General features: G+C 40.7%; 1 long non-coding RNA gene across 1 annotated transcript in view; it reads right to left on the bottom strand.

The window, feature by feature from the left end:
* Positions 1–3,597: 3,597 nt before the first annotated feature.
* Positions 3,598–27,027, bottom strand: part of LOC115896532 — a 47,701-nt gene continuing 24,271 nt past the window's right edge. Inside the window, exons 2-3 of the long non-coding RNA XR_004056440.1 lie at positions 10,040–10,156; positions 3,598–3,900 (exon numbers count right to left, since the gene is read on the bottom strand). This is a non-coding gene — a long non-coding RNA (uncharacterized LOC115896532). The remainder of the gene's footprint in view (positions 3,901–10,039; positions 10,157–27,027) is intronic.

Genomic DNA, 27,027 nt, shown 5'->3' with positions numbered 1-27,027 from the left:
TGGAATAACAGCTCTGGCTTGGAATCCAGGAACAACTCCAAGAACTACTCCATAGAGCTAGTCCTCCATGGAAGCTGCCAGGTATTCCTTCTCCACCTTTGTGATTGTGGTGACCACCACTGAAGTTCTTGGCTCCAGAACACATTAGCTAATTTGCTCTTCAGGGATCAGGAAATTGCTGTTGCAACTATTACTTTTATTTATTTATTAATTATCTTTATTATTTTTAGATGGAGTCTTTCTCTGTTGCCCAAGGTGGAGTGCAATGGAGCTCACTGCAACAACCTCTGCCTCCTGGGTTCAAGCGATTCTCCTGCCTCAGCCTCCTGAGTAGCTGGAATTACAGGCACGCATCACCATGCCTGGCTGATTTTTGTATTTTTAGTAGAGACGGGGTTTCACCATTTTGGCCAGACTGGTCTCGAACTCTTGACCTTGTGATTCGCCCACCTCGGCCTCCCAAAGTGCTGCGATTACAGGCAAGAGCCACTGCACCCGGTCTACTTTTTTTTTTTATGTTTTATTTATTATATTTGTATGTGTTATTTTATTTAGAGATGGCGTCTTTCTCTGTCACCAAAGCTGGTGTGCAGTGGTGAAATCATACCTCACTGCAGCCTCAAACTCCTGGGCTCAAGAGATTCTCCCACCTCAGCCAACCAAGTAGCTAGCTAGGACTGTAGGCTAATTTCAACGATTACCTTTAAAGCCATACAACACCTGCTAGGTCCATAGTAACTCCTCTGAGTCCTGCCTCTTGGCTGTCACCAGTAGTGACCAAAGCAGCACAACCTCTGCTACCTCTGCCACAGTATAACCCAACATTGCAATGACCACCTTTGGCAACAGCAGCTGCACAAGTTCCAGTAGCTTATTTGCTATATCACTTCCAGTTTCCAGCTCTCACTTCTACAGTCTGATTGCCTTAACCCAAATCATATCCAAAACCCTAGCTGCAAAGGAGTTTGGGAAACATATGGTTTTAGTTTCTCCAGTTGCTGCAGTAGGAAGGCATACTATAAGGAGAGTAGAACGGATGTTAATTTCCAAGCCAGCCTATTCACCACCGGCCCTAACCAGAGAAGTAAAGAGGCCTGGATCTAAGCCTGATCCAGTCACTAATTTGCTATACAAAGTTAAAAAAATTCTCACCTTTCAGAGATTCAGTCTCCAAGACCAAGTTACACTGGTTGATAACCAAGTTTCTTTCTGATTCTAGAATTCTATGGCTCTAGTACAAATTTTGTTGAAATTTTCTTAGGTGTGTTCATTTTGAAAAGCATTTTCCATACTTTTTAACATAATAATGTTTTTCTCATTGATACCCAGAGTAAGAATAGGAAACTTCCAAGATACCCCCCCAATGAGTTTTGCCTCCCAGTATTGTCATCCTCTCATGTTGAATATGGCTGACCTGTGTAACGAATAGGATAGCGTGCAAATGACAGTATGTGGCACCCAAGGCTAGGTAATTTAAAAATTGCAGCTTCTATCTTTGTTCTCTCTTGGATCACTTACTCTGGGTGAATCCAGCTGTCATATCATGAGGACACTCAAGAAGCACAATGAAGAGGTCCACATGGTGGGATCTGAGGCCTCTTGCCAACAGCCAGCATCGACTTGCCAGCCATATGAATGAGTAAGCAAGCCGCCTCGGAAGTGAAGGGTTCAGTCCGTGTCAATCCTTCTGGAGACTCCACCCCTGGCTGATATCTTGACTGCAGCCTCACATGAAGCTTTGAGCCATAACTACCCATCTGAATCACTCTTGAATTCCTCTCCCACAGAAACCATATGAGATCATAAATATTGAATGCTGCTTTAAGCCATTAAGTTCTGGGGTAAATTGTAATTATGCAGCAACAGAAAATTAATGCATTCCCTGATTAGTACACGAAATAGCATGAGAATTGCTGAATTTTGTTTCCTAGTCTCCAGCATCAAATTTTATTTGCTTGTCCTTTTCTGACATGAAGCTGGTAGCCTTTGAGATTGTATCTCTAGACATATCGGAAGCCATTAAGAAGTGTGTAAATATGAATTAAGATTAAGTACTTCGTTTATGAGATTTTAAAAAAAATGTGGTAACGGGCAGACTGAAAAATTCCTTATTGTTAACATTCTAAATATAATCTATTTTCTCAGGAAAAATGCCAGGCATTTGAAACTTATCATAGGACCAATATGTCCTTTAATAATAAAGCTAGCTGGAAATGGTGGATCACACCTGTAATCCCAGCATTTGGTAGGCCAAGTCAGGAGGATTGCTTGAGGCCAGGACTTCAAGATCACTCTGGTCAATACAGTATGACTCCATCTCTCATAATATTTAATAATAAAATAAACAAATAATGAAAATAAAGCTAATGAAAACATAATCTTTGAAATGATTCCTTCACAGATATCCCAATCAACTCTGCAAAATGACTCTTTATCTTAATGAAGGAACTATGCTGTGTTTAGAGGTTAAAAAAGAGTCCCATCTGTTAAGGAAAATCAAAGTTGCTTGCTAATGAATTATTTTGAGTTTTAATTTAAAAGGTAAAGAAATCAATCAAATTTCTTGTATTTTAATGATGGTTTAAAGTTTAATCTAAGAAAGAAAGTTCAACAAAAGTTATTATATATTTCTTGACTTTTATTTTTATTTATTTATTTTTTTAATTGAGACGGAGTCTCTCTCTGCCACCCAGGCTGGAGTGCAGTGGTGCAATCTCAACTCACTGCAGCCTCTGCCGCCTAGGTTCAAGCTATTCTCGTGCCTCAGCCTCCTGGAGTAGCTGGGATTACAGGCACCCGCCACGACCTCTGGCTAATTTTTTTGTATTTTTAGTAGAAACCGGGTTTTACCATGTTGACTAGGCTGGTCTTGAACTCCTGACCTCAAGTGATCTGCCCACCTCGGCCTCCCAAAGTACTGAGATTACAGGCGTGAGCCACTGCCTCTGGCCATATTTCTTGACTAACATTAATTTTTATTAATGCTCTTTTCTGGATCCCGCACCCATGTCTGGTAAGGACACAGTTACTTAGAGCAGCAAACTTCCACTTATTATGAAAAATGAGACTGAGTGAGTTTTGGAGATGTTAAATAGAAGTCTGAGTTGTAAGTACCACAGACTGTTTATTAATTGGCTTGAGAAAAAAAAAAAGGAATTTACTGGATGGCCACTTTAGTGTCTTGGAATTCAAGTCACAGCCAAGTTAGGACAGAGCTGAGACCTCGGGCACCAATGGAGTTGGAGCGGGAAACCCTCAGCTCTCTCCCCTCGCCTCACCTCTGCCGCTCTGGATGCCAGCTTTGTCTTCTGCAGACTGGCTTTCTTTTTGTTGTAGAAAACATGGTTGTTGGCAGTTCCTGAGTTTCATACTTTTCAGCTTTAGTCACTGAAGACTTGTTCTCTGGTTTCAAATGCCAATTTTCAATGAACTCTACTGGGGCAGGAGGCCATGTTGATCAACATGGCTGCTCCTGCAGTAACTGGGGAGGGAGAGAGAATTCCCAGAAAAATAAGTGGGTTGGGAAGACAAAACTATATGTACCATATGTTAGGTTTCTAGGGCTGCTGTAACAAACTACCATAAACTGGCTGGCTTAGACATCAGACATTTATTATTTCACAGTTCTGGGGGCTAGAAGTCCAAGATCATGGTGTTGGCAGGGTTGGTTCCTACTGAGGACTCAGAGAGAATCTGTTCCAGGTCTCTCTCCTAGTTTTTGGTGGTTTGTTGGCAATCTCTGGCTTTCCATAAGCATCAGCCTGATCTCTGCCTTCATCTTCACACAGCATCTGCTGCCCAGGCTGGAGTGCAGTGGCACGATCTTGGCTTAATGCAGCCTCGACTTCCTGGGCTCAAGTGATCTTCCCACCTTAGCCTCCCAACTAGCTGCAAGTTTCCCTCTTTTATACAAAGCATCAGTGATATTAGATTAGGGCCCACCATACGCCAATATGTCTTCATCTTAACTGAGCTAATTATATCTTCAATGACACTGTTCTCAAGTAAGGTCTCATTCTGAGGTGCTGGGGGCTAGGATTTCAACATATAATCAAGTTTATCTAACCCGAGGCCGCTGCAAGCCGCATGTGGCCCAGGACAGCTTTGAATGCAGCCCAACACAAATTAGTAAACTTTCTTTAAAAAGTATGAGATTTTTTGTGTGATTTATTTTTTAACTCATTAGCTATCGTGTTAGTGTATTTTTTTTTTTTTTTCCTGAGATAGAATCTTGCTCTGTCACCAGGCTGGAGTGCAGTGGCATGATCTTGGCTCACTGCAACCTCTGCCTCCTAGGTTCAGGCGATTCTCCTGCCTCAGCCTCCCGAGTAGCTGGGACTATAGGTGCACACCACCACGCCCAGCTAATTTTTGTATTTTTAGTAGAGATGGAGTTTCACCATGTTGGCCAGGATGCTCTCGATCTCTTGACTTCGTGGTCTGCCCGTCCCGGCCTCCCAAAGTGCTAGGATTACAGGCGTGAGCCACTGCGCCCGGCCAGTGTTAGTGTATTTTATGTGTGGCCCACTACAATTCTTCTTCTTCCAATGTGGCCCAGGGAACCCAAAAGATTGGACACCCCTGAAAGGGTCTACCCAACCCATAAGATTTCATATAGGACAGTACCTCGTACACAAGATATCAGAGATCAAAGAATGGAGGCGAGAGGCGAGGGCAAAGAATCATGAACTAGAATTATGAATTCCTTCAGATTTCATCTTCCAGGAGAGAAAAATAAGTAACAAAACCCACATACAGAGAAAGAAATGCGGATTTTTTTTGTGATAGTAGAGGTAAGATAACCATCAAACATGTAGAATATAAATTAATGTGAAATACCACTGTGGCTGTAGTGGCAAATCAGACACGTCAACCTGCTGAGCCTGCTCCATTTTTCTTCCTCATGCTCACCTCCATTTAGTGGCCTCTATTTGCCAGGGGTGAGGGTGGGGTGGGTAGGGGGTGTTAATGGAAATCAACAGAACAAAAAATGCAGCTTCTTGTGCTTCCCAGCAAACCTGAACAAGAAAGGGGAGCAGAGAGACTTTGGAGAGAGGAAGAAGTCAGGTGCAATGGTGAAAAGCCCTGCTTCCACTCCTATCTCCAAGTGCTGAAGGGGGCTTGTAGTTTGGCATTCAAGAGTACCAGCACTTTGGGAGGCCAAGGTGGGTGGATCACGAGGTCAGGAGATTGAGACCATCCTGGCTAACATGGTGAAACCCCATCTTTACTAAAAATACAAAAAATTAGCCAGGCGTGGTGGCAGGTGCCTGTAGTCCCAGCTACTCAGGAGGCTGAGGCAGGAGAATAGCTTGAACCTGGGGGGCAGAGGTTGCAGTGAGCCGAGATTGCGCCACTGCACTCCAACCTGGGCAACAGAGAGAGACGCTGTCTCAAAAAAATAAATAAATAAAGTGATGGTGGACCTCTACCTCACTTCTCATTTTCTTCTGGGGCCCCTTGAGAGACAAAGCCCTGTAGATGGCCCCTGTTGCCATGAGTATTTGTAGGGCATCGAGACAGCAACAAGTGGCTCCTGGGGCCCAAGATGACAGAGGAAACCAGCAAGATCCCTGGAACCTTCATCTCCTCGCACTGCCCGTCCCAAGAGACCAGATGGAAGTCTGCACTGCAGCAGCACCAGTGGACAGATGCAAACCAGCCACACTGCCATAGCGGCTGCCTGTGAACCCAGGTCCATCCCAAGGCAGGGGAGGGGCAGAATCTATCATTGATGGAGTGTTTAATCAGCAGAGACTGATAAAGTACTCAATTAAGCTAGATTTGGTACCTGAAATTAACATAAATTAACAGAATTAAAGTTTTCACTGTCGAAGTGGAAAATCAGAATCAGAGATCTGATTGCTTATAAAGTTCAATGACCAAGTTGAGTGTGTAAAAGATGAAAAACTATTCTTTCTGTTATGCTTTCATTTATTTAGCCATGGGATAGACTGAACACAAGCATCTCATTTGCACAGCAAATCAGAGGGTGGTACTATTTTTATTACCATTTTACAGATAAGAAGACTGAAGCCTAGGGAAGCTGAAAAACTTGGACTCAAAACCAAGTTTGAGTGAATTGTACGGCATGTGAATTTTATCTCAAAAATGCGGCTACAAAACAAAACAAAATGAAACACGTCTGTTTGGTCATAAAACCCATATACCATACACCACAGAATATATCTGGTTTAAGTTGGGCTATTGCTGATAGGAAGAAATAGGTTACTTCAGGTCGCATTTTTCCTTTTTAAGAGAGTGTGATATATCCCAAAGCAGAGATTTATTAATTTTCTATTAAAAACAGTTCAAAGGCCAGGGCCTGACAAAACAAACTGATGAAAGTTCTGCGTTTGGAAAAAAAAAGGGAAAAACAAAAACATTTTGCACTTGTGCATTCACTGGGATGAGACTTCCATAAAGAGTTACATTGTCTCCTCAAAGCACTAAGGCCATACTGAAGTCCGCTTTGCTTAAGAAAGGGGAAAATTCACTTAGTATTATTCAATGTGGCTTTAGTGCTTTGGACATTAACTTAGATTCATCACTATTCTTTCCTTTTTTCTTTTTCTTTTTTTTTTTTTTTTTTTTTTTTTGAGATGGAGTTTCTCCTGCCACCCAGGCTGGAGTGCAATGGCGCGATCTCGGCTCACTGCAACCTCCATCTCCCAGGTTCAAGCGATTCTCCTGCCTCAGCCTCCCAAGTAGCTGGGATTACAGGCATGTGCCACCATGCCTGGCTAATTTTTTGTATTTTTAGTAGAGACTGGGTTTCACTATGTTGGCCAGGCTGGTCTCAAACTCCTGACCTCAAGTGATCCACCCGCCTTGGCCTCCCAAAGTGCTGGGATTACAGGAATGAGCCACCACACCCGGCCAGATTCATCACTTTTCAAAACTATGTTTTGTGTGATATTAATAAAAATCTTAATTTAATCCCTTATTTAAGGCACTGGTACCACTTTGAAGAGGGAATCACCAAATACACTAGGAGGAATTCATACTGTTTTTATGTCCTTCTAAATGCAAAGTGGATCATCACATTATAAGATTTATGAAGAAATATTCATTCTGTTTTTAAAAGTTTCTTCTAAGTTTGCAAGCAGGATGATCTCTTGTTTCATAATTTATGGTAATGAATTCACGTTGTAGCTCATTTTGTAATATACTCTCTTAGAAAAATTACTTGACCTGGGGTGTTAAAATGGGTATGCACTGAGATGACAAGTTTGAAAGCCTTTCAAGAGTTCTGTTCACAAGTCATCAGAGGAATGAAGGCGACATTTCAGAGTCCTTTAATTATCTCAGATGATGTGATAAGGAAAATAATATCCTAACTGACAAATCAAAATCATACGTTGGGATGAAGTCAGTTACATACACAATAGATTCCTTTCTCTTGAAAGCCGTGGTCTGGACACATTTCAGTAACTTTCTTCTTTAGCCATAAACAGTGAACCACAGAGAAAGCATGAAGTCTGCATTTCTGCATGGGGCACTTTCAAAATGCTGACTTGCTGCCATGGAAGTTCGCCCAGGGTACTGAGCAAAGTGAAAAAAAATGCAAGTTGCACAACAATGCGTGCAGTGTGACACCATTCACAGGGGAAAACCGATACGATAAGATGTATTATGACCTGATATAATACTATACTATATTATGTTATGTAGAAGGACAATTCTGAAAAGACCCAAAGGAAACAGTTAATAATTGTTGCTTTTGGGAAGAATAAATTGGGGATGATGGTGTCTTTTACATATTATATTTCAAAAGGTTTTATGTTAGCGATGTTAAAAATAATAAAATGAACAAGTAAAGAAAATAGAGAAGAAAAGAGAGTTGCCACATTGTAAAGAATAGCAGATAAGGAGGCTGGGTTTGTCCAGCGGGAATGGACCCCAGCACCCCCAACTTGCTCATCCACCAGCGATTAGTTGACTCCTTATATGTGAACATCTTCATGTACTGTCTCATCTCCTTTGATACCATACACTGAGCTGTCAGGAGCTCAGAGCACATTGCTGGGGTGTGACTGAGCCTTCTGAAAGTCTCCACAACATCTCTTCTACCTTCTGACATCATAATTACAGCACATGTGGAACTACTACTATGGTGGTGGTGGTTGTTAGGATGTATATACCATAGCATTTTAGTAGATACTGAGGTTCACTAAAACTGGGAAAATTCACACATAAAAAATATTTTTCTTTTGAAAGAAAGAATAATTAACTGAGCTAATTATGTTTTCATTGATACTGTTTCCAAGTAAGGTCCCATTCTCAGGTGCTGGGAGCTCGGATTTCAACATATAATCAAGCTTGTCTGACCTGCGGCCCACAGGCCACATGTGGCCCCGGACAACTTTGAATGCAGCCGGACACAAATTTTCTTAAAATATTATGAGATTTTTGTTTTGTTTTCTCATCAGCTATTGTTAGTGTGTTAGTGTTATTGTATTCTATGTGTGGCCCAAGGCAATTCTTATTCTTCCATTGTGTCCCAGAGAAGTCAAAAAATTGGACATCCCTGACAGGGTGTCTATTTGTTTTCATGCAGGGCAGCAACTTATACACAGGTTGGACAAGCTTGATTAGCTCATTTGGTGTGAGAGAATCAACAACAGAAAAATAAACCCTGGAGAAGTTCAGTTTTGACCTTCTCCTTGCTCCATCGTCCTGCTGATGTGAAATATTGAAAATATCTATTCTATGAGGTTTGTAGAATACAGTTTGATTTGTTTTACTTTATGATTCAAACTGTATGCGTTCACTTTTTAAAAGAACCACATATCCATGTGGAAAGATAAACATCTATTTTCTAGACATTTTAAACCTTCTCTGAGTCATCATTTTATTCTTCAGAGTCTATTTTCCTTCAGCTGGAGATCTGACATGCTGGTAGAGAATCAATGGTGGTATGTTTGAAAAATCAATGCTAATGGGTTCCAACATGAAATCAAAAGGTGGGCATTTCCAGTGAAAACTTTCAAGTGTGTTAAAAATAGCACTCGATTTGTTATTTCTTAATAGAATGTAAGATTTTGAAGAATTTGGCAAAGTGTCAGAGATAGGCTACAAGCAGGTCTGTGTATAGGGAAATACCTGCCAGCCGTGTTATCTGAGCCAGGGGGCTTTGCTGTGCTTCTCTCTGATTTCTGAGATGTGACATGCCCACAGAAAAAACCTCCTTTCCAGGATATGACAGAGAAAACTAGATTCCAGAGATGTGGCCTTGTTTTCATATTTCTGTCCCTTAAAAGTGCTATGTTCATTCCCACTCCAGGTTCTTTGCATTACTTTTCCTTCTGCTTGGAATGGTTTTTCCTAAGATCTTCACATAACTGCCTTTGTTCCATCATTTAGATCTGTGATAGGCAGAATAACAACTCTCTTCTGCCCCCATGCCCTCCTACACCCAACCCCTGATGATGTCCTAATCCTTGGAACTTTATGGATGTGATTAAGTTGAGGATGTAGAGATGGGAGGATTATCTAGGTAGGCCCAATGTATTCACAAGGGTCCTTTTAAGTATAAGAAGATAAGAAAGTGAGTATCAGAAGCAGAGAAGGGTCCAAAGATGCCAATCTCCTGGTTTTGCAGTTGGAGGAAAAGGATCACAGGAAGGAATGCTCACATCCTCTCAATGCGGGAAAAGGTAGGGAAATGGGTTCTTCCTAGACCCTTAGAGAGAATGCAGCCCTGCTGACAACCTGCTTTTAGCTTAATGAGACCTGTGTTGGACATCTGACTTTCAGAATGATGAGCTCATAAATTTGTGGGATTAAGTCATTAAATTTCTGGTAATTTACCATGGCAGCAATAGGAAACTAATACAAGGTCATAACTCAGTTGTCACCTCTTAGAACTTCTTCATACCCCAATTAAGGAGTCTTCAGTCACTCTTTACTGTGCCATTTTATATCTTCATAGTATTTATCAATACCTGAAAAAATCTGAGATAATAAGTACAATTTTAAATAGTTTTCTTCCATTAGAATATGAATTCCTAGAGACAGCAGGGACTGTCTTGCTCACCATGGTGACCCCAGCACCTAGAATAATATCTGGCACATAGTAGGTCCTCATGAAAACAGTACTGCTCCTTCCTTTACAGTCTTTCTTCTTCCTCCTCCTCTTCTTTCCAGAATATATCTGTGGGAAGAAAAAAAAAAATTTTATTTAAACTGTTTGTTTTTATTGGAAAATAAACCATTTGGAGCAATTTTTAAATGGATGGGCGGAAGAGTCCTCTTGCACCTCTCCCCTCACCAGCTTGCTTTTTTCCCAAGGTTGAGAATGAGTCTGGCCAAGTAAGTTATTCCAGAATTCCATCAGATCATTCAAGCCAGGAAAGGGGTGAAATTCCAAGATTTGTATCTCTGGCAAATTCACTGAGGGATGCAAATTGGGCCTGAGCCTGACATACTTCTGGATATGACGTTACTGTTCATTGGTGGCTTAGTGGAAATCTTCCACAGGCAAGTACTACAGAAGAGATTGGGGGATGGGAGGGTGGAGGCATTTGTGAAATGCCTGTGCTTGGCACACAAGAGTCCTACCTTCCTTGGTCACTGTGGACTTGTCCAGCCTCATCCTTACCCAGGTTATATTCCAAGATCCCTGGAATTCTTGCCGATCCCTTGAAACACTGTGCTTTCATTCCTTGTGTCTTTCTCTTGCTGCTTCTGAGCTTGAAAGGTCTGTCTTTGCTTTGTGGTAAAGTCCCAGTCTTCCTTCAGAGAATGGTTCTCTTCTTCTATTCCTGTCTGCGTCTCCCTGGGTAACCTGCATTTACTAAGAGTTCTAACAGATATGTCTTCATGGTCATCTGTCTGAAGACAGGGACAATGTCTCATGCCCTCTTGAATCCCAAATGCAAAGTATAGATATGGCACAGTCATTTTCTGGATGTGAGAATCTCTGTCCTGCATTAGACTGGACCAAGATCATGCACTATTCATTCCTGAATCTCAGAATCATGATGGCTCAGAGTGGCACTGCATATGTGTTTAATGGTTAGACTTGAATTAAATGGCATGGGTGACAGAGACTACTTGCTATCCCCTGGTTAGTGGTATTTTTAACTTATAAGATTTTTACCTTGACACCTAGCTAGCTAGAACATTTCTCAGCTTTATAGCTAGGTATGGCCAAGTGATCATGTTACAGTCAATGAAATTTGAGCAGAAGTGTCAGGTGGCAGATTCTAGAAACCTTTGTTAAGAGATGGATGCAATGTGCCCTTTAACTATTCTTTGGGTTCTGTCTCTCATCCTCTAGTTTGGAACATAGATGCCTTTAGTCATGTGTCATCACAATCCCAGTGCAGTACCCTGGGACTAGTAACAGTGAGATAGTGTTACCACTCCAGGCCTGGGGCAAAAGAAAGGAGGTGTTTAATTGGGTACCTGGAAGAAGAGTGTTCTTGGAGAGGGCTGCCCATCAGGAGCCATAACTCTCTATGGAAAGAACTAGTAGCCTACAGGGATGTAGCAAAGAAAACAAATATCTGACCCCTCACCCTTCTGCATCCTCAAATAGATGCTCCCTATAAGCTGAACCAACCATAAATCAGAAAAGAAGGGAGCCCACTGATGTGACCCTTGGAGGCCCATCTCCAGGGGATTAACGGGTGGAGTAGAGATATCGAGCACACCTGGGTAGACCTGCTTTCTCATTTTTAAAATAAGGGAATTAGATTGAATGATCTCTACTGTCCTTTCTGGTTGTGATATTTCAGTGGATTTTCTGCATTTGAGCATTTTACAAACCTTCCTGTTACCTGTAGTCAGGCATTCCTGAGCATCAGGTCTTATAGACCAATGTTTGCAACTCAAAATTATATTAATTGAGGAAAGGAAGACAACTAGAACAATGGGTCATATTAAAGAGTCCATAAACAGACCCACACATATATGAACAATTGATTTTATGACAAAAATTGCACTGTAGAGTAGTGGCAAAAGGATGATCTTTGTAATAAATCATGCTAGGTCAATTGTATTCTTATGCAGAAAAAATCTTAACATGTAACTCACACATAATTATATTTGGACTATGAGCCTAAATGCAAAATAAACAAAGCTCCTAAAGAAAATATAAGAAAGTATCTTCATGGCATTGCTATAAGGTAAAAGAATGAACAAATGACTTGAAAAAGCATTTCATAAAAGAAGCATATCCAAATGGCCAATAAACATAAGATAAGGCATCTAACCTCACTGGTGGTTACCAGGTTGACTAACATTACAAAGACTGACAGTAACATATGTTGATGAAGATGTGGAGCAACTGGAACTCTCGTACTCTGCTAGTGAGCATGAAAATTGGTATAGCCACTTTGGAAAACTTTTCCAGTATCTACTAAAGTTGAACATATACAAAACCTATGGCCCAGAACAAATAGGTATATCCACAAAAGATATGCATGTATATATTCACTAAAAAGCATATACAAGAATATTCATTGCAACCTTATATGTAAGGGAGCAAAACTGGAAAAATGAAAGTGGAAACCAAGAGTACAGTGGATACAAGACTTGAGGTGTGTTTATATAATTAAATACTAATGTAGAGCAATAAAAATGAATAAATAATTGCTACATGCAACAACGAGGCTGAAACTAATGAAAAGTACACAGAAAAGCAAATACTGAATGATTACTTTTACATAGATTAAAAACAGGCAAGCAATAATGATGTCAGAAAGCAGGGTTAAGATTACCTGTTGGGAGGATGTAGGGATTGGGGTCGGGGCAAGAGGACAGCTACTGGGGTGCTGGTAACTTTTCGTTTGTTTGATTATGGTCATGGTTCTATCAGTGTGTTTACAGCAAAACCTCTTTGAGCTATACACTGATTTGTGCCAATATTTTTTTTGTGGGGGTATGGAGTTTTGTACTTGTCGCTCAGGGTGGAGTACAAAGGTGTGATCTCGGCTCACTGCAACCTCCGCTTCCCGGATTCAAGCAATTCTCTGGCTTCAGCCTCCTGAGTAGCTGGGATTACAGGCACCTAGCACCATGCCCAGCTAATTTTTGTATTTTTAGTAGAGATAGGGTTTCACCATGTTGGTCAGGTTGCTCTTGAACTGCTGACCTCAGGTGATCCTCCCACCTCAGCCTAACAAAGTGCTGGGATTACAGGTATGAGCCACTGTGCCCAGCTGGTTTGTGCTTATTCTTACAAATAAAGACTTAGAAATTTGTTGACTTCAGTAAATAATTTTTTTTCTTTTTATAAAAGCTGGGGCAAGAACGTGAACACTAGCCCTTCTATATTCAATAGTAATGTAAGGATCAGGACAAGAGCATGTCTGTGTTGTCATAAGAGGAAGTAACAACAGTGAACACTTCCAAACAAGATTTCTTTGAACAGGTGTTCAAAACCAAAAAGGTTTCCTAAGTCATTTGTGAAACTAAATTTTATTGCAGTCTGGAGCCCCGGGTATTGTGTCAGGAATCATATGCAATGAGATCATTTTCTTTTGCCCACATTTCTGCCTGATAAAGAAAATAAATCTATTTGACAGAACAAAGAATTGCCTCATATGAAAATATGTTGAGAAAAAGGCAGCATTATTCTCAACTCCTAATGCCTAGGAGAAAAATGATATGAGGTTTAAAAGAGTTTTCTGTCCTGAGAAAGATTAAATTTTTACAGATTCTCAAAGCAAATAGTGCATTTATGAAATAAACTCTGGGCCATCCACAAGCTAATTCCAACAAGTATTGTAGGTAGCTTACCTAAAAGACATCAAAATAATGACAAAAACAGCAATGATAACCACAACACCCCAAACAAGAGCCATGTTGACGACAAGAGCGGTGAGAGGTAACAGTTTCAACATAAAATCTGTCTATGCTAAAGAAAGTTAAACAAACTGAGCACCACACTTAACTATTACTACCATCCTGGTGGCCAAGGCAAAAAGAAACTTCAGAAATTGCTTAGCTCATTAAAAAAAAAAAAAAAAAGGAAGGAAGTGTGCTAGTGCAACATGAGAGAAAAACATTCCTAGCATATTAAGAGAAAGTGATCAGGAGGGTTTGTTTTACATATGGTTTTAAACATTGTAATAGAATTTGTCATTATAGGAGGTTTTATAGTATATGTGAAACATTCTCAATGATTCCTGGCAAAAGGCAAAGACATAACAACATTAAGTCATGGTTTCTTAAAGGCACAATGTAATAGACGAACTCCTGGCTTTGAAGCAGTTGTGTAGTGTCCTAGAGGATGTGATGGATTTGTGTAGCCTGAGTTTCCTTGGTCACACTACTCTGGGGCAAAGTTAGAGTAACCAACAGGGTCTGTCTGGCCCTGACCCTCATCAACACTGCAGAATCCCTCCAGCTGCTCCTGGGAACCCCCAGGGGATGGCACATGTGTGCTCACCATATGGCCCTTTCAGCTACCATGTGACCCTGCACTCAGCTTCCCCCTGCTACAGTTCACTGCAGTGATGTTTGTGTTGGGGCACCACAGACCCACCCCCAGTGAGGATACTGACACCTCCAAGCTGCTATGGCTATGCTTCAAAGCCACAAAATGTATCTCCTGCTGCTGCAGCTGTTGGCACTGACCCCTCTCTGTCTCTCATGCCCACCAAATGTGATGCCTCCCTCTCCTTCTTCTGCCCAGATTGGGGCAAGGTGGCCCCACTGCAAACTGTTTTTTCTGGACTCCACACAACTCCAATCCGAACCCCAACCAGATGGCACCATAACACTTTCTTGTGCTCTCCTCTGGACCATCCAAAAACTGCCTTCTGGGCTGCCTGACAGTCATATTCTTAGTCTTACATGTTCCTACAGCGTCTCTTCTTTAGGACTCAGCTGTGGGGGGCTAGACCAGAAATGTTCTGATTTTGAAGAAAGTGTGGAGTTTATGAATTTTCCTTTCTGATATGGGTCTATTACCTTGAACCAAGCCTGTATGCCAGACTTTATATCCCTAAAACGCTCCTTTCCCAAAAGGAGGACCATCTTCCAGGAATGTCCAGGCATGTGTTCCATGAGGAACATGGCATGAACCCGAGCAGAGACTCCACCCATATCAGCATGTCCTTAATACCTCTCCAATGTTTGTGTTTACTGCCTAGATCTTGTCCAAAGCCAGGCTTTTCCAGAAAGTGCACATTCCTCTTCTGACCTTGCATCATGCCAGAGAGGCAGCTCCATTTAAATAGCAATAGTCACAGTTGCTTAATGCCGGTTTCACACCATATACTGTGAGGCATTATTTCTGCTTTTCACAGTCACTGCCAGGAAAGTGCTGTTATTCAAATTTTAAATACAAAGAGGTCAAGTAGGTAGGTTAAGTGACTTCTCCAAGGCCACAATGAGTGGTCAGGCTAAGACTCAAACCCAGATTGGTTGGAATCAAGCCTAGGCTTGTCTTGTGTAATACAGTTCAGTATTACACGGGCCCTGGAACCAGAATCTGCGCAGGAACAGCTCTCTTAGGACATATTCAAATATTTTCATCCTCTTTGCTGAGAATTTAAGAGATGAATGTGAACTCCCAAACACACAGCTTCTTGAGTCCTGGCATAAAGTCTGTTCTCAGATTTCTTTTCTTTAGACAGATTTCATACTGTCATCATTTTCTAACCTAGGGTAGCTTCCACCTCAAATACAACAGGAATAAATTCTAGTAGTTGATCAGTTCAAATTTCCTCCATTTCCACGATTCATTCTTGGCTCAGAAAACCCTGAGCCGACTCAGGCTGAGGGAAACCCCTCTTCTTGTGCTTCCAGGTGTCATGTGATTGAAACCACTTTTGCAAAGATTATGACAGCAGGAGAGGTCTAGCATGGCTGACTCCATCTTGGTTCTAGTCTCATAGGCTGGCTGTCCTTGCTCATTCCTGGGCATACGCCAAGCTAACCATGGGAGAAATTTAGTTTATAGATTAACTTTAGAACAAGGATGATAATAGTCCCTCCCTAAAACTAACCTCCTTCTTGCTCAGGGACAGAAGCTGTCTTTGTAAAACTAATGGAAGGACATGAGATTAGGATTATGGAAGGGGCCCAAATTCTGCTAAAATGTAGGCATAGTTTTTATAATCCGTATGCACAAGAGCATGTGGCCAGAGGCCATAATATTTGTGACTTTCCCAATTATTGCTATAGATAACATCACTATTGTAGAACCTAATATTGGTCTTTTGAGACATTTTTCAGACTTTTGCATTCTGGCAACTGACTGACCCCACCTGGACACGTAACTCATGACTTAATCACACCCGTGGTCCCAACTCAGAGGCAGATTCAGTACACAAGGACCATTTTTCACACCCTTATGATTTCATCCCCAACCAATCAGCAGCATCCATTCCCTACCCACTTGTCCACCAAATTATTCATAAAAACTCCAGCCTCTGAGTTCTTGGAGAGGCTGATTTGATAATAATAAACTCCTGTCCTTCTGCTTGGTCAGTCTTGCATTAACTAAATTATTTCTTTATTGCAACATTGCTGTCTCAGTAAATTGGGTTTATCTGTGCAGCCAGCAAGAAGAACCCATCAGGCAATCACATTAATACCCCTGTGAAAACCCTTTCCCTGAAATCAACATTTCTTGCTATCTTGCTTTTTCCTGTCCCACAGCTCTGTTTCCATTTAGGGATTCCTATGCAGCTGACTCTCATATCTGCCTCCAGGGTGGAGCCTGTGACCATCTTTTGATCATGTAATTGATTAGCTCAGCTTAGCCATCAGCCCCACCCTGAACCACACTGAGTCTCAGGACATTTTCTGGGAGTGCTGGGACAAAGACACATTCTTTCTCATGGGATTTGAAAAAGGAAGCATATTACTCTGAGAGTTGCTTATGGCCATTTTGGGACTCTGAGTGGGGCCAGCCTTAGAATGCAGCCAATATCCCAGAAGGCAAGTGGAGAAATGGAAAAGAAACCCAATGGCTGAGCTGCTGGGAGTGAGCTTGTCTGAGGCAAACCTTCCTTGAGAGTTTTCAGTCATGTGAACCAATCAATTTCCTTCCTGGTTTGGGTCTGATTGAGCCAGATTTTCTGTTGCTTGCAATACAAGCATCTCACATATACATTTTGCAATAATGGTCAAATTTTTTGTTGTCTCTCTCCCTAGATTGTGAGCTCCTTGATCCCTAAGAGAAAACTGGTTGAAGGAATGAAAGGACAAAAAGACAAAAGGGAAAGGAAATCTGTTGCTCATACGTGTTGAGGACTTGTTTAAGGCCATTGCTATTTAACTAGCTATTCATTGCTCTTCCTGATTCATGGACATTCCAATTAAAGAGCTGGATCCTTTGAGAAATCTTCAATACCAAAATCCATGGGCAGAAACAGTGCTCATTTAGTGGAAAGGAGTTCAGCTCCACCAGAACTTATGACATCTGCAGAGCAAGGAACAACTCACAGAGAATCCTGCAAATGAACTTGCATTTCTTATCATGTGATAAACAAAAGAAACTTTAATTTATTCATCTGTAAATCAGGGTCTTGGAAATAAAGCACTGGGGAAACGGATGTCTATAGGTGCCCTCTGCAGAAATGTTGCCCCTTGACTCCAAGCTCAGAGAGGCTTGTAGCAAGATGTCAGCAGCCTCCTGCTCCACAAATGAATCATGAGAAGGAGGGAATGAAGGTGGTTGAAGTAGGTGTGGGCCTTTCATCCTTTACAGTATGCCTATCATGAGTATCTGATGTTGTTATGTGCATTTATTTGTACTTGCACACATGCACCCATCTAAGACAACATTTTCTGTTGGGAGTTTCAAAAGAAAAAAGTGAAGCTGTTACTGAAGCCCCAGGAGAAAAAATCTGCATAAATGTGGATGGATTTCTTGCAATCTCCCCTGGTGCTGCTTGTCCCAGTCCTTGCCCCACCCACCTACTACGCACACAGGAACAGCTCTCCTCTGCATATACATTTTGCAATAATGTATTGCAAAATGTGTATGCAGGAAATGCTAGACAGGAGGAAGTGCCCTGGACTTGACCTCTTGCTTTCACAGCATCACAGGTCAGTGGTGGTGAGCGCCCTGGAGGAAGCATTGCATGCATAACTGAGTTAGCAAATAGGAAAGAGGACTTTCAGAGAGCAGTGGGGAGAAGAGAAGGGGTGGCAGAAAGTATTGCTGCAAGAACTAGGCTCTAGACCTGGCACTGCCATCATATTTGAACAAGTCCTTATGCTTCTCTACACCTTGATTTCTTCAATGACAAACTGGGGAGGTTCTGGGTAACAAGATAAGGCACAATGGCTGCTACCACCTGGATATATCTATTTGGAAACAAGAAGGAACACAAAATCCATTTTTCCAGCTCCTCCAGGGTTTGTCCCACCACCACCACCAGCTACCAGGGAGACTGTGTCCTGAATTCCTTCTTTTTTCTCATAGGTGTTCAACAGCCTCCTCCACACTCAGAGTGTCTCATTTCCAGAAGGCTCATGACTCCTGCCATGCTGTCCCATCTATGAACAGAGAAAAGGAACATTTACTAGGTACTCCAAAACTGTGGGGATCACAACACAAAGACCACCTGAAAGAGTGTCACAAAGAAAAATACACCTTTAAGAGGCCGCTAATCAGCTGTCATCCTATCAACAGCCACGCACTCATTCATTCATTTACTTGTTCAACAAATAGTTATCGAAGTTAATCACTTACTCAACAAATATTATACCGCCAGGATCTGGAGGTACAAGAGTAAATAAAGTATACACATTCCTTTTCTGCTGTTTAGTTTAGTAGGAGATACAAGTAATAAAGCAACCCTAAAAGCACTATAATCAGATTGCCTTGGATAGAAATTATAGAGTGCTATTATAGTGCACATGGTGGTGGGGGCAGTGGGTTGTTCCTAGTCTGTACAAAGGAAGGTAGAAGAGTTAGCAGCAGAAGTGATCAGGGAAAGAAGAGGTGGGATTGGGTCTACAGAGAGTGTCCCAGGCAAGGAACAGCCTGGGTGAGGCCTAAAGATGAGAGTGAGAGAGGACAGGTGAGTTGCAACAGAGATTGCATGAGGACAAGGGTGTGGAAGTGGGGAAGCCTGAATAAAGTGGTGGTAATAGGGTACTTCAGTAGATTCTTGGGCAAGAGCACGACCTTATAAATATACTTTAGGAAAAAAAAAAAAAACAGACTGTTTCCTATATTCAGCATGCATCGGTAGTGACAGAGACCAGAGGTAGGGAGAAGGGCAAGGGAATTTTAGTAGTAGTGAGGACAAGGAACAGAGTGCTGTCCCTGAAAACAGAGAATAAAGAACAGATAGAGCAAAGACATGGAATCAACCCAAATGCCCATCAATGACAGACTAGATAAAGAAAATGTGGGACATATTCACCATGGAATACTATGCAGCCACAAAAAGGAATGAGATTATGTCCATTGCAGGGACACAGATGGAGCTGGAAGCCATTATCATCAGCAAACTAACACAGGAACAGAAAACCAAACACCACATATTCTCACTTGTAAGTGGAAGCTGAACAATGAGAACACACGGACACAGGGAGGGGAACAACGCACACTGGGGCCTGTTGGAGGGTGGGATGGGGGCAGAGCATCAGGATAAAGAGCTAATACATGCAGGGCTTCATACCCAGGTGATGGGTTGATTGTGCAGCAAACCACCATGGCACATGTTTACCTATGTGACAAACGTGCCCGTCCTGCACATGTACCCAGAACTTAAAATAAAAATTAAAATTAATTAAACAAAAAAGAACAGACAACCAAGAGGCTGTCTTTCAGTTTAGCCTATGCTGTACTAGGAGAGCCTGGGAGAGAACTCTGTTTAGAAATAAACAAGCCCAGGGATTGCCATCTACTTGCCCTACATTCACTTGGACTTATTTATCATAGTGCTTTTTCAAACTGTGTTCAAAAATCCCTCGGGTTTTCCAGAGGTGCTTTAGAGACCCCATTCAACCATGTGGACCTGCTTTGGACAAACAAAGGCTTGAAAAACCACCAGCATACCTTTTCACAGTGTACATGCTCTGTCCGAGGTCCAGTGCTCTTGGTGGTTATTAAAAGTGGATTTGTGTGTGTGTGTCCAGACTGCCACGTACTCTCAGAATTTCACTCTGTGCCCCCCATTCAAGCCTCTCTTGAAGACAGGAATCTCTCTATTTCTGGTTGTTCTGCCCCTGCCCTCCCTACCTAAATCCAGACCCTACTCAAAAAGGAAAATGCTTTCTCAGCATTCCTCCCATGTTCATTATCTGGCAGGTCTTCTCTGGAGGTTGGAAAGAATTAATCCATTATTGTTATCAACAGCAATCATAATAAGGCATGAAAATGAAATGATGAGATTTTTTTTTCAGTCAAAACTCTTGAAGAGAAACAGAAAACAAAAACAGCATTTTATCCTTCACGAAAATGATTATTTCTCAAAGGAAATAACTTCAGTCCCACACTCTGTGGGAGGAAAGGCACAGGACATGGAAGATGTTCAGCACTGTGCCTGGTTCACAGACATTGTTCATAAATGTTTGGTTCATAGTTTCTTTCATTCATACTATAAGCATAAACTCTGATCTCTAGGAGGAGAATTTTATTTGCCTCCTGAACTATCTCTTGGCAATGCCAAGTCACCACAAAAATGATGCAGGTGACTGCCAGCTGGTTTGCAAATTTCCTGAGTTGCCCAAGTATAGCACAGTGAGCATGAAAATCAAAGGCTCCCAAACCTGGAAGGAACCTTTAAAAATGACCCGAGGTCAATTGCCCAGGAAAATCCTGCCAAGTGCTGCAAGTTGAGGTTGGAAGTGTCCAGTCTCTGATGCAGCCAAGTCTGTCTTTGAACAACTCTGTTAGAAAGCTCTTCCTGATATTGAGTTGAAATCTATTACTTCATAGCTTTTCTTTATTGCTCCAATAAACCCTGTATGAGGGACAGGGAGGCAGAACAGAATTATTCTAATCCTCCTTCTTGGCAATCTGTTGAATATTGGAAGACAGGGGCCAAGTTATCTGAGTCTTCTCTTCTCCAGGGCCTCTGTCTCCCTAGCCTTTCAAACATTTCCATGGGATAAGGTTTTCAAATTATCCTGGTCCTTTTCCCATTAAGAAGCTTTATTTTCCTACTCTTAAAATAGGCTGCCTAGAATAGAAATAATTCCATGTGACTTAACCAGTGCAGAAGGGAAGAGACTCTGCTAAATCTGATTTCAGAGACTGCCGCTCACTAGCAATGTGGCTTTGGCAAGTTACTTCCCTTCTAGGAAGCATGGTTTAATATGTAGCTTCACATAAAGTGCCTACTACAGTGCCTGGTATAAAGGGGTGTCAATACCTGGTATCTGCCTATCAATTGCTATTATTCTTCTGTCAATGCAGTTTCAGGTGGCACTAGACCTTAAGGTGATAACATCACACTATTGACTCCTAGGTTTTACCCACAAGTAAATTCAGAGTATTAAATGGTTTTAATCTATGGCTCCCCCATCCTTTACTCACACTGTGTGTGTGTGTGTGTGTGTGTGTGTGTGTGTGTGCGCCTAAGCATCAGAATTTCCATTTATCTTATACAATTGTATTTGTTCAATTCAGATCATTGTTTAGTGTGAGCAAATTTCATAAACAAGCCTACTTCTTTTTATCTAAAGCTAAAACTAACAAAAATGCCTCCAAGGTCGTGGTACAGAGCCAAGACCTGCTACCACTAGAAAACTTTCTTCAGGCTGATCCCTATCTATGAGCCATTATCTTTGAATAAATTAATTCAACCTGTAAATAATTCACTTAATTTCATTTTATCTTGCCATAATTTTTCCTCTAAAATAAAAGAATATCATAGCTTTGTCAAATGATTTGGGCAAGTCCAGAAAGACCAGAACTGGTGGGTTTTCTTTCTCTACCGATCTAGTAAACAATCACAGTAGGAAACATGCTCTTTGTGAACTCTTATAGCTTTCTCATGATCACAGTTTTCCTGTCTGGATGTTTATAACTTACCTTAATGCCACACTTGGGAACCTCAGTGAGAAATAGAACTTTTCTATTTCCTAAAATAATTTTACTCATGAATTAAGGTAATGCTAGCAGTTGAAGCAGATATATCCCCACATTTTTGGTGACTTAACCCAGTAGAAGTTGTTTGTTTCTCATTCATGTCAAGTCTGCAAGGGGTGTTCCTGATCTGCAGCCCGTCTTCTCCCCAAGCAGTAATTCAAGACCCCTTCTATTTTGCAGTTCTGGAATCTTCCTAATAAACCCAATACAAAGGATAATGCAGGATTAAATGGAAAATATTTCAGTAAAGAGAAGGAAGAGACTTTCAGACTGACAGAGAAATAAAGGAAAGACAAAAGCAGGGACGCAAAGAAGTATAGAGTACATGACATTTAAACCAAGTGTGGGGGGAAGGCTTCTAGATGGGATCTGTGCCTTCGGGTGAGAGATGCAGATGATTTGTGTGTAAGGCAAGGAGGTAGCTGAGGAATATATACCCTGAACTCACTCTCCCTCTCCAGGGCTCCACGTCGTCAAAACTGAACTAGTAGCCAGAGGGGAGGGAGTTCGCTGATGTGATACAGATTGGCCATCAGGACAGAAAATGGGAAGAAGGGCGCAGAATGAGTCTCCAAAGGCAAACAAAAGATAGCAGCATTTTAGAGGTGAAAACAGCACACTCTGTAAAGCACCTGTGCTTTACAGAGACTAATATGGTAGCAGTGGAAATGAGGATGGGAGGGGGCAGATATTGGAGGCAGGAAGACCTTTAGGGAGGGAGGGCCAGGACAGAGGGGTAATCACAGGACTAGAGGTAAGAGTTGAAAACTGGAATCGATGAATGGTTAGATATGACAGGCATGAGGAAAGTTGAAGGGGACTCTCAGATCATGGTTTTGAAAGGCAAATGATAAGTTCATTTGGGGACATGTTGGGTATAATTTGCTTTGGGACATCCATATGGAGATATTCTGAGTTAGTTTAGCCCCAGGGGAACTGATTTTGTCATCTGGCTCTTCTCCCTTCTGGAAAGCTCTCAAAAATACATGGATAGTTAGACCTGGTTCAAAGCAAAATCTTAGATACCTATCATAACCATCTTCCTCTTAAAAAAATATCTGGGGATAATAAAAACATTTTATATGAATTCCATATCTTTAAAATTTTTTTATGTGATGCTATATTGCACTTGTTTACAGAAGATGCATGTTATGGATGAGTATAGGGTAACATGGGATACCTAAAATTTAAATTGCACTTAAAAGTGCATGCTAGATTATCTCCCAAAGGGAAAAAACTAAATTAGAGTTTGTGTGTAAACTTTAGCCCTTGTCTCAAATGCATATTTTAAATCTCAAATCATCTCTCTTTAATTCCTTGTTTAAAAACATAAAAGTCCATAAAACAGCTCATGAAACTCAGTTTCTTGCTTGTCAAATATTTGCCCAAAATTAAGACTACTTTGGTATAACAAACTCAATAATCAAACTTATTCTTGACTGAATATTGGAAATATAATTCTAAGTTGAATACAAGTAAACAAGTCTGAAATTTACTATGGGTGGCAGTAATCCATGTGTAGCCCCACATTTCCATTCACTTAGAAAATATCTTTGTACTCAAATATCTATAATAATTATCTTTATCACTATAACCATCTAATTATCTAATTACCTTTCTAAGGGAATTTGGTTAATTTCAGGCTGAAACATTTTAAATAAAATTATGGTGGCTTTAAAATATTTCCATATTTACACACTGAAGTACAAATAGTTATTCTTCTATTAATAGACAGCATAGTATCAGTGAATAAAGATCAGAAAAGCATTTCGAAAACAAGGCAAGATTTTGCAGACAAGACTTAGGATAGATTAGGCAGCAATAGTTAACCATGCATATAATATCTCACAAGCCTAGCTAGTGTCATAAACATTTACTTTGATAACATTTGCAGTAGGGGAATCACATTTTTAAAGTGATTGACTTTTCAGGGTCCCTAGTAAATGGGAAAATGTCTGATTCTTACAAAAAGAAGTTTCTCTGAAAATAAAGAAGTATGAAATAGTTTTTGGCTTTAGTTATTGCTGCCTTGCTGATCAGTTACTCTAAATAAAAATAGAATGGATAATCCTGCAGTAATAAACTAAATTCTCAGTAGCTTAAACCAACAAAGTTCATTTCTCACTCAGGCCACATGTCCATTGCACTCCAGCAGGAGCCTCTGCTCCACGTAGGCATTCAGGGAGGTAGGCTGATGGGCCTCCACTAAATGGAACATTGCTGATCACATTGACAAGGGGGAAAGGACCATAGCAAACTATCACTGGCAAACCCTTAAAGACTTCCACCTGGAAGAGATACATATGACTACCATTTAAATGTCATTGGTTAAAGCAAATCATATGGCTATGTGTCTAACATCAGGAAGCCTGGGAAGAGTAATCCTACTAATGCCTAGAAGGTTATAGTACTGAAAATTTTCCTGTCAGGCAAATTTTCAGACAGCTCAATCTGTGTCAAGATGACAAAATGCACATTGATTCTAGCACTGTTTTCATCCTCTAAATCCAGGAACTCCCAAATGCCAAGCTCAGTTCTCTCTAATTGCTTGATCTGGCAACTCACTTTTGAACCCCAAAACAAACTTTCAACAAAGGTGGGTGTGGCAGGCACTGGTACTTTTCACCAGTACAGTTGTTGTTATTCAGCACAGGCTGGAGTGCAGTGGCACAATCTCGGCTCACTACAACCTCTGCCTCCTGAGCTCAAGCAATTCTCCTGCCTTAGCCTCCTGGGTAGCGGGGATTACAGGTGTCCGCCACCATACTTGGCTAATTTTGTCTATTTTTAGTAGAGAAGGGGTTTCACCATGTTTGTCCTAGATTTCGAGGACAAAAACAGTGCTATAATCAAAGTACATTTGGTCATCTTGACCCAGATTGAGCTGTCCGAAAATTCACCTGACAAGAACATTTTCAGGAATATAATCGTGATGGACGATGAGTGTGTGAATATCGGACAAGTCCGAATGAGAGAACATTTCTCTTCGGAAGGGTGATCTGCCTTCTGATCTCTCCTCACCAATAAAGCTGCTCATTCTTGAACAACTCCAGCATTTTTGCTTTGGGAACGCCTCATATATTTGTAGCTTAGGGAAATAATTCCTGCCAAATGGTTTTAATTAAAAAGAAAAAAAAAATCCTCCTTTCTTGGTATCATCTGTATTCAGTTGAGAGGAGTAGTTTGGGAGAACATTAATCTAAACCATCCTAATTTTCTTATTTTCCAATTCATTACTTTTTATTTTGGATCAACTGACTTTTATCCTTCCATTTTTACATTTTTCCCCTTAAGTGTCTCACAATGTTGATTCTTCGGATTTTTGAAGAATGTAATAATTTGGCATTAAACACAGTGTCTCACATTGGATCCAAGCACACACTGATTTCCCTGTCACTCTTATTTTTTATCTGTTAAGTGTTTTCTGAAGCCAGGTGGGATGTTTATTTTAAAAAGGCAATCTCCAGTATGGAGTCGTGTCTTCTGAATATTGAACAATCAAGAAATTTCTTTAAGCCATCCTATAATTAGAAAGCATCAGAGGTTGGAATGAATTTAAACTCTAGTTTAAATTTTCATTGAGGACAGACAAGATGAAAATCCAAACTTGCAAAGAGAAAAACCTGGCTTTAGAGAAAAAGTTGGCCCCAAATCTTTATGGAGTGGCTCCATACATCAATGGGCTCTGGAATTGCTGTGACTGCTGGATGTATAGAGATTTTTCTGGAGGACAGAAGTGAGAAAAGAAGGAACTAGCTAAGTCCTACTCACAGAGCTCCTCATTCTCCATTCCTCATTTCTCCATAAAGAAAAATTATTTCAAAAGTTAGCATACCTTTTACCCAGTCAGTGTGAGTATAAATAAAGACCCATAGGCAAACTACCCAGAGCTTGAGTTTTGTAAAGCAAATTAAAGTCTCATTTTATAAAAAATTAATAAACTATTTTTGGAGCAGCTTTAGGTTCACAGCAAAATTGAGTATAAAGTACAGAGAGTTTGTACATCCCTGTCCCCACAGGTGCACAACTTCCCGAAGTATCAACATCACTCACCACAGTGGTACATTTGTTACACTGAAGAACATACACTGACACATTACCACCCAAAGTCCGTAGTTTACATCAGGGTTCACTCTTGATGTTTTGCGTTCTATGGATTTGGACAGGTATAAAATGACATGTATCCACCATTGTAGTATCCTATAGAATAGTTTCACTGCCCCAAAAAGCCTCTGTACTCTGCCTGTTCATCCTTCCTTCCACCTAAAACACCTTGCAACCTCTGATCTTTCATCATCTCCGTAGTTGGAATCATGCAGCATGCAGCATTTTTAAATTGATTTCTTTCATTTAGAAATATGCATTTAAATTTCCTCCATGTGTTTTTATGGCTTGATAGCTCATTTCTTTTTAGTGCTAAATTATATTATGTTATCTGGATGTATATTAGTTTATTTATCCATTCATCTGCTGAAGGACATCTTGGTTGTTTCCAAGTTTTGGCAATTATTTACAATAGATATCCATGGTAGATTTTTATGTGGACATAAATTTTCAACTCCTTTGGGTAAATATCAAGGAGCACAATTTATCAATCAAATGTAAGAATATGTTTAATTTTATAAGAAACTGCCCAGCTGTCTTCCAAATTGGCTATTCTGTTTTGCATTCCCACATACAGTGAAGGAGAGTTCCTGTTGCTCCTCATTGTTTTCAGCATTTGGTATTGTCAGTATTTTAGATTCGGGTCAATCTAATAGGTGTGTAGTAGTATCTCATTGTTGTTGTAATTTGTAATTCCCTAATGACATACGATGTTAAACATCTTTTCATATGCTAACTTGCCATGTGTATATCTTCTTTGGTGAGGTGTCCATTCAGATCTTTAGTCCATTTTTTAATTGGGTTGCTTGTTTTCTTATGCTTCAGTTTTAAGTGTTCCCTGTATATTTGGAATCACAATCCTTTATCAGATATGACTTTTGAAAATATTTTATCCCACTTTGTGG

The sequence above is a fragment of the Rhinopithecus roxellana genome, chromosome 3, assembly GCF_007565055.1.
Source record: "Rhinopithecus roxellana isolate Shanxi Qingling chromosome 3, ASM756505v1, whole genome shotgun sequence".
Lineage (NCBI taxonomy): Eukaryota > Metazoa > Chordata > Mammalia > Primates > Cercopithecidae > Rhinopithecus > Rhinopithecus roxellana.
Note: the sequence above shows the minus strand (reverse complement) of the source record. Positions and strands in the feature narration are given on the sequence as shown.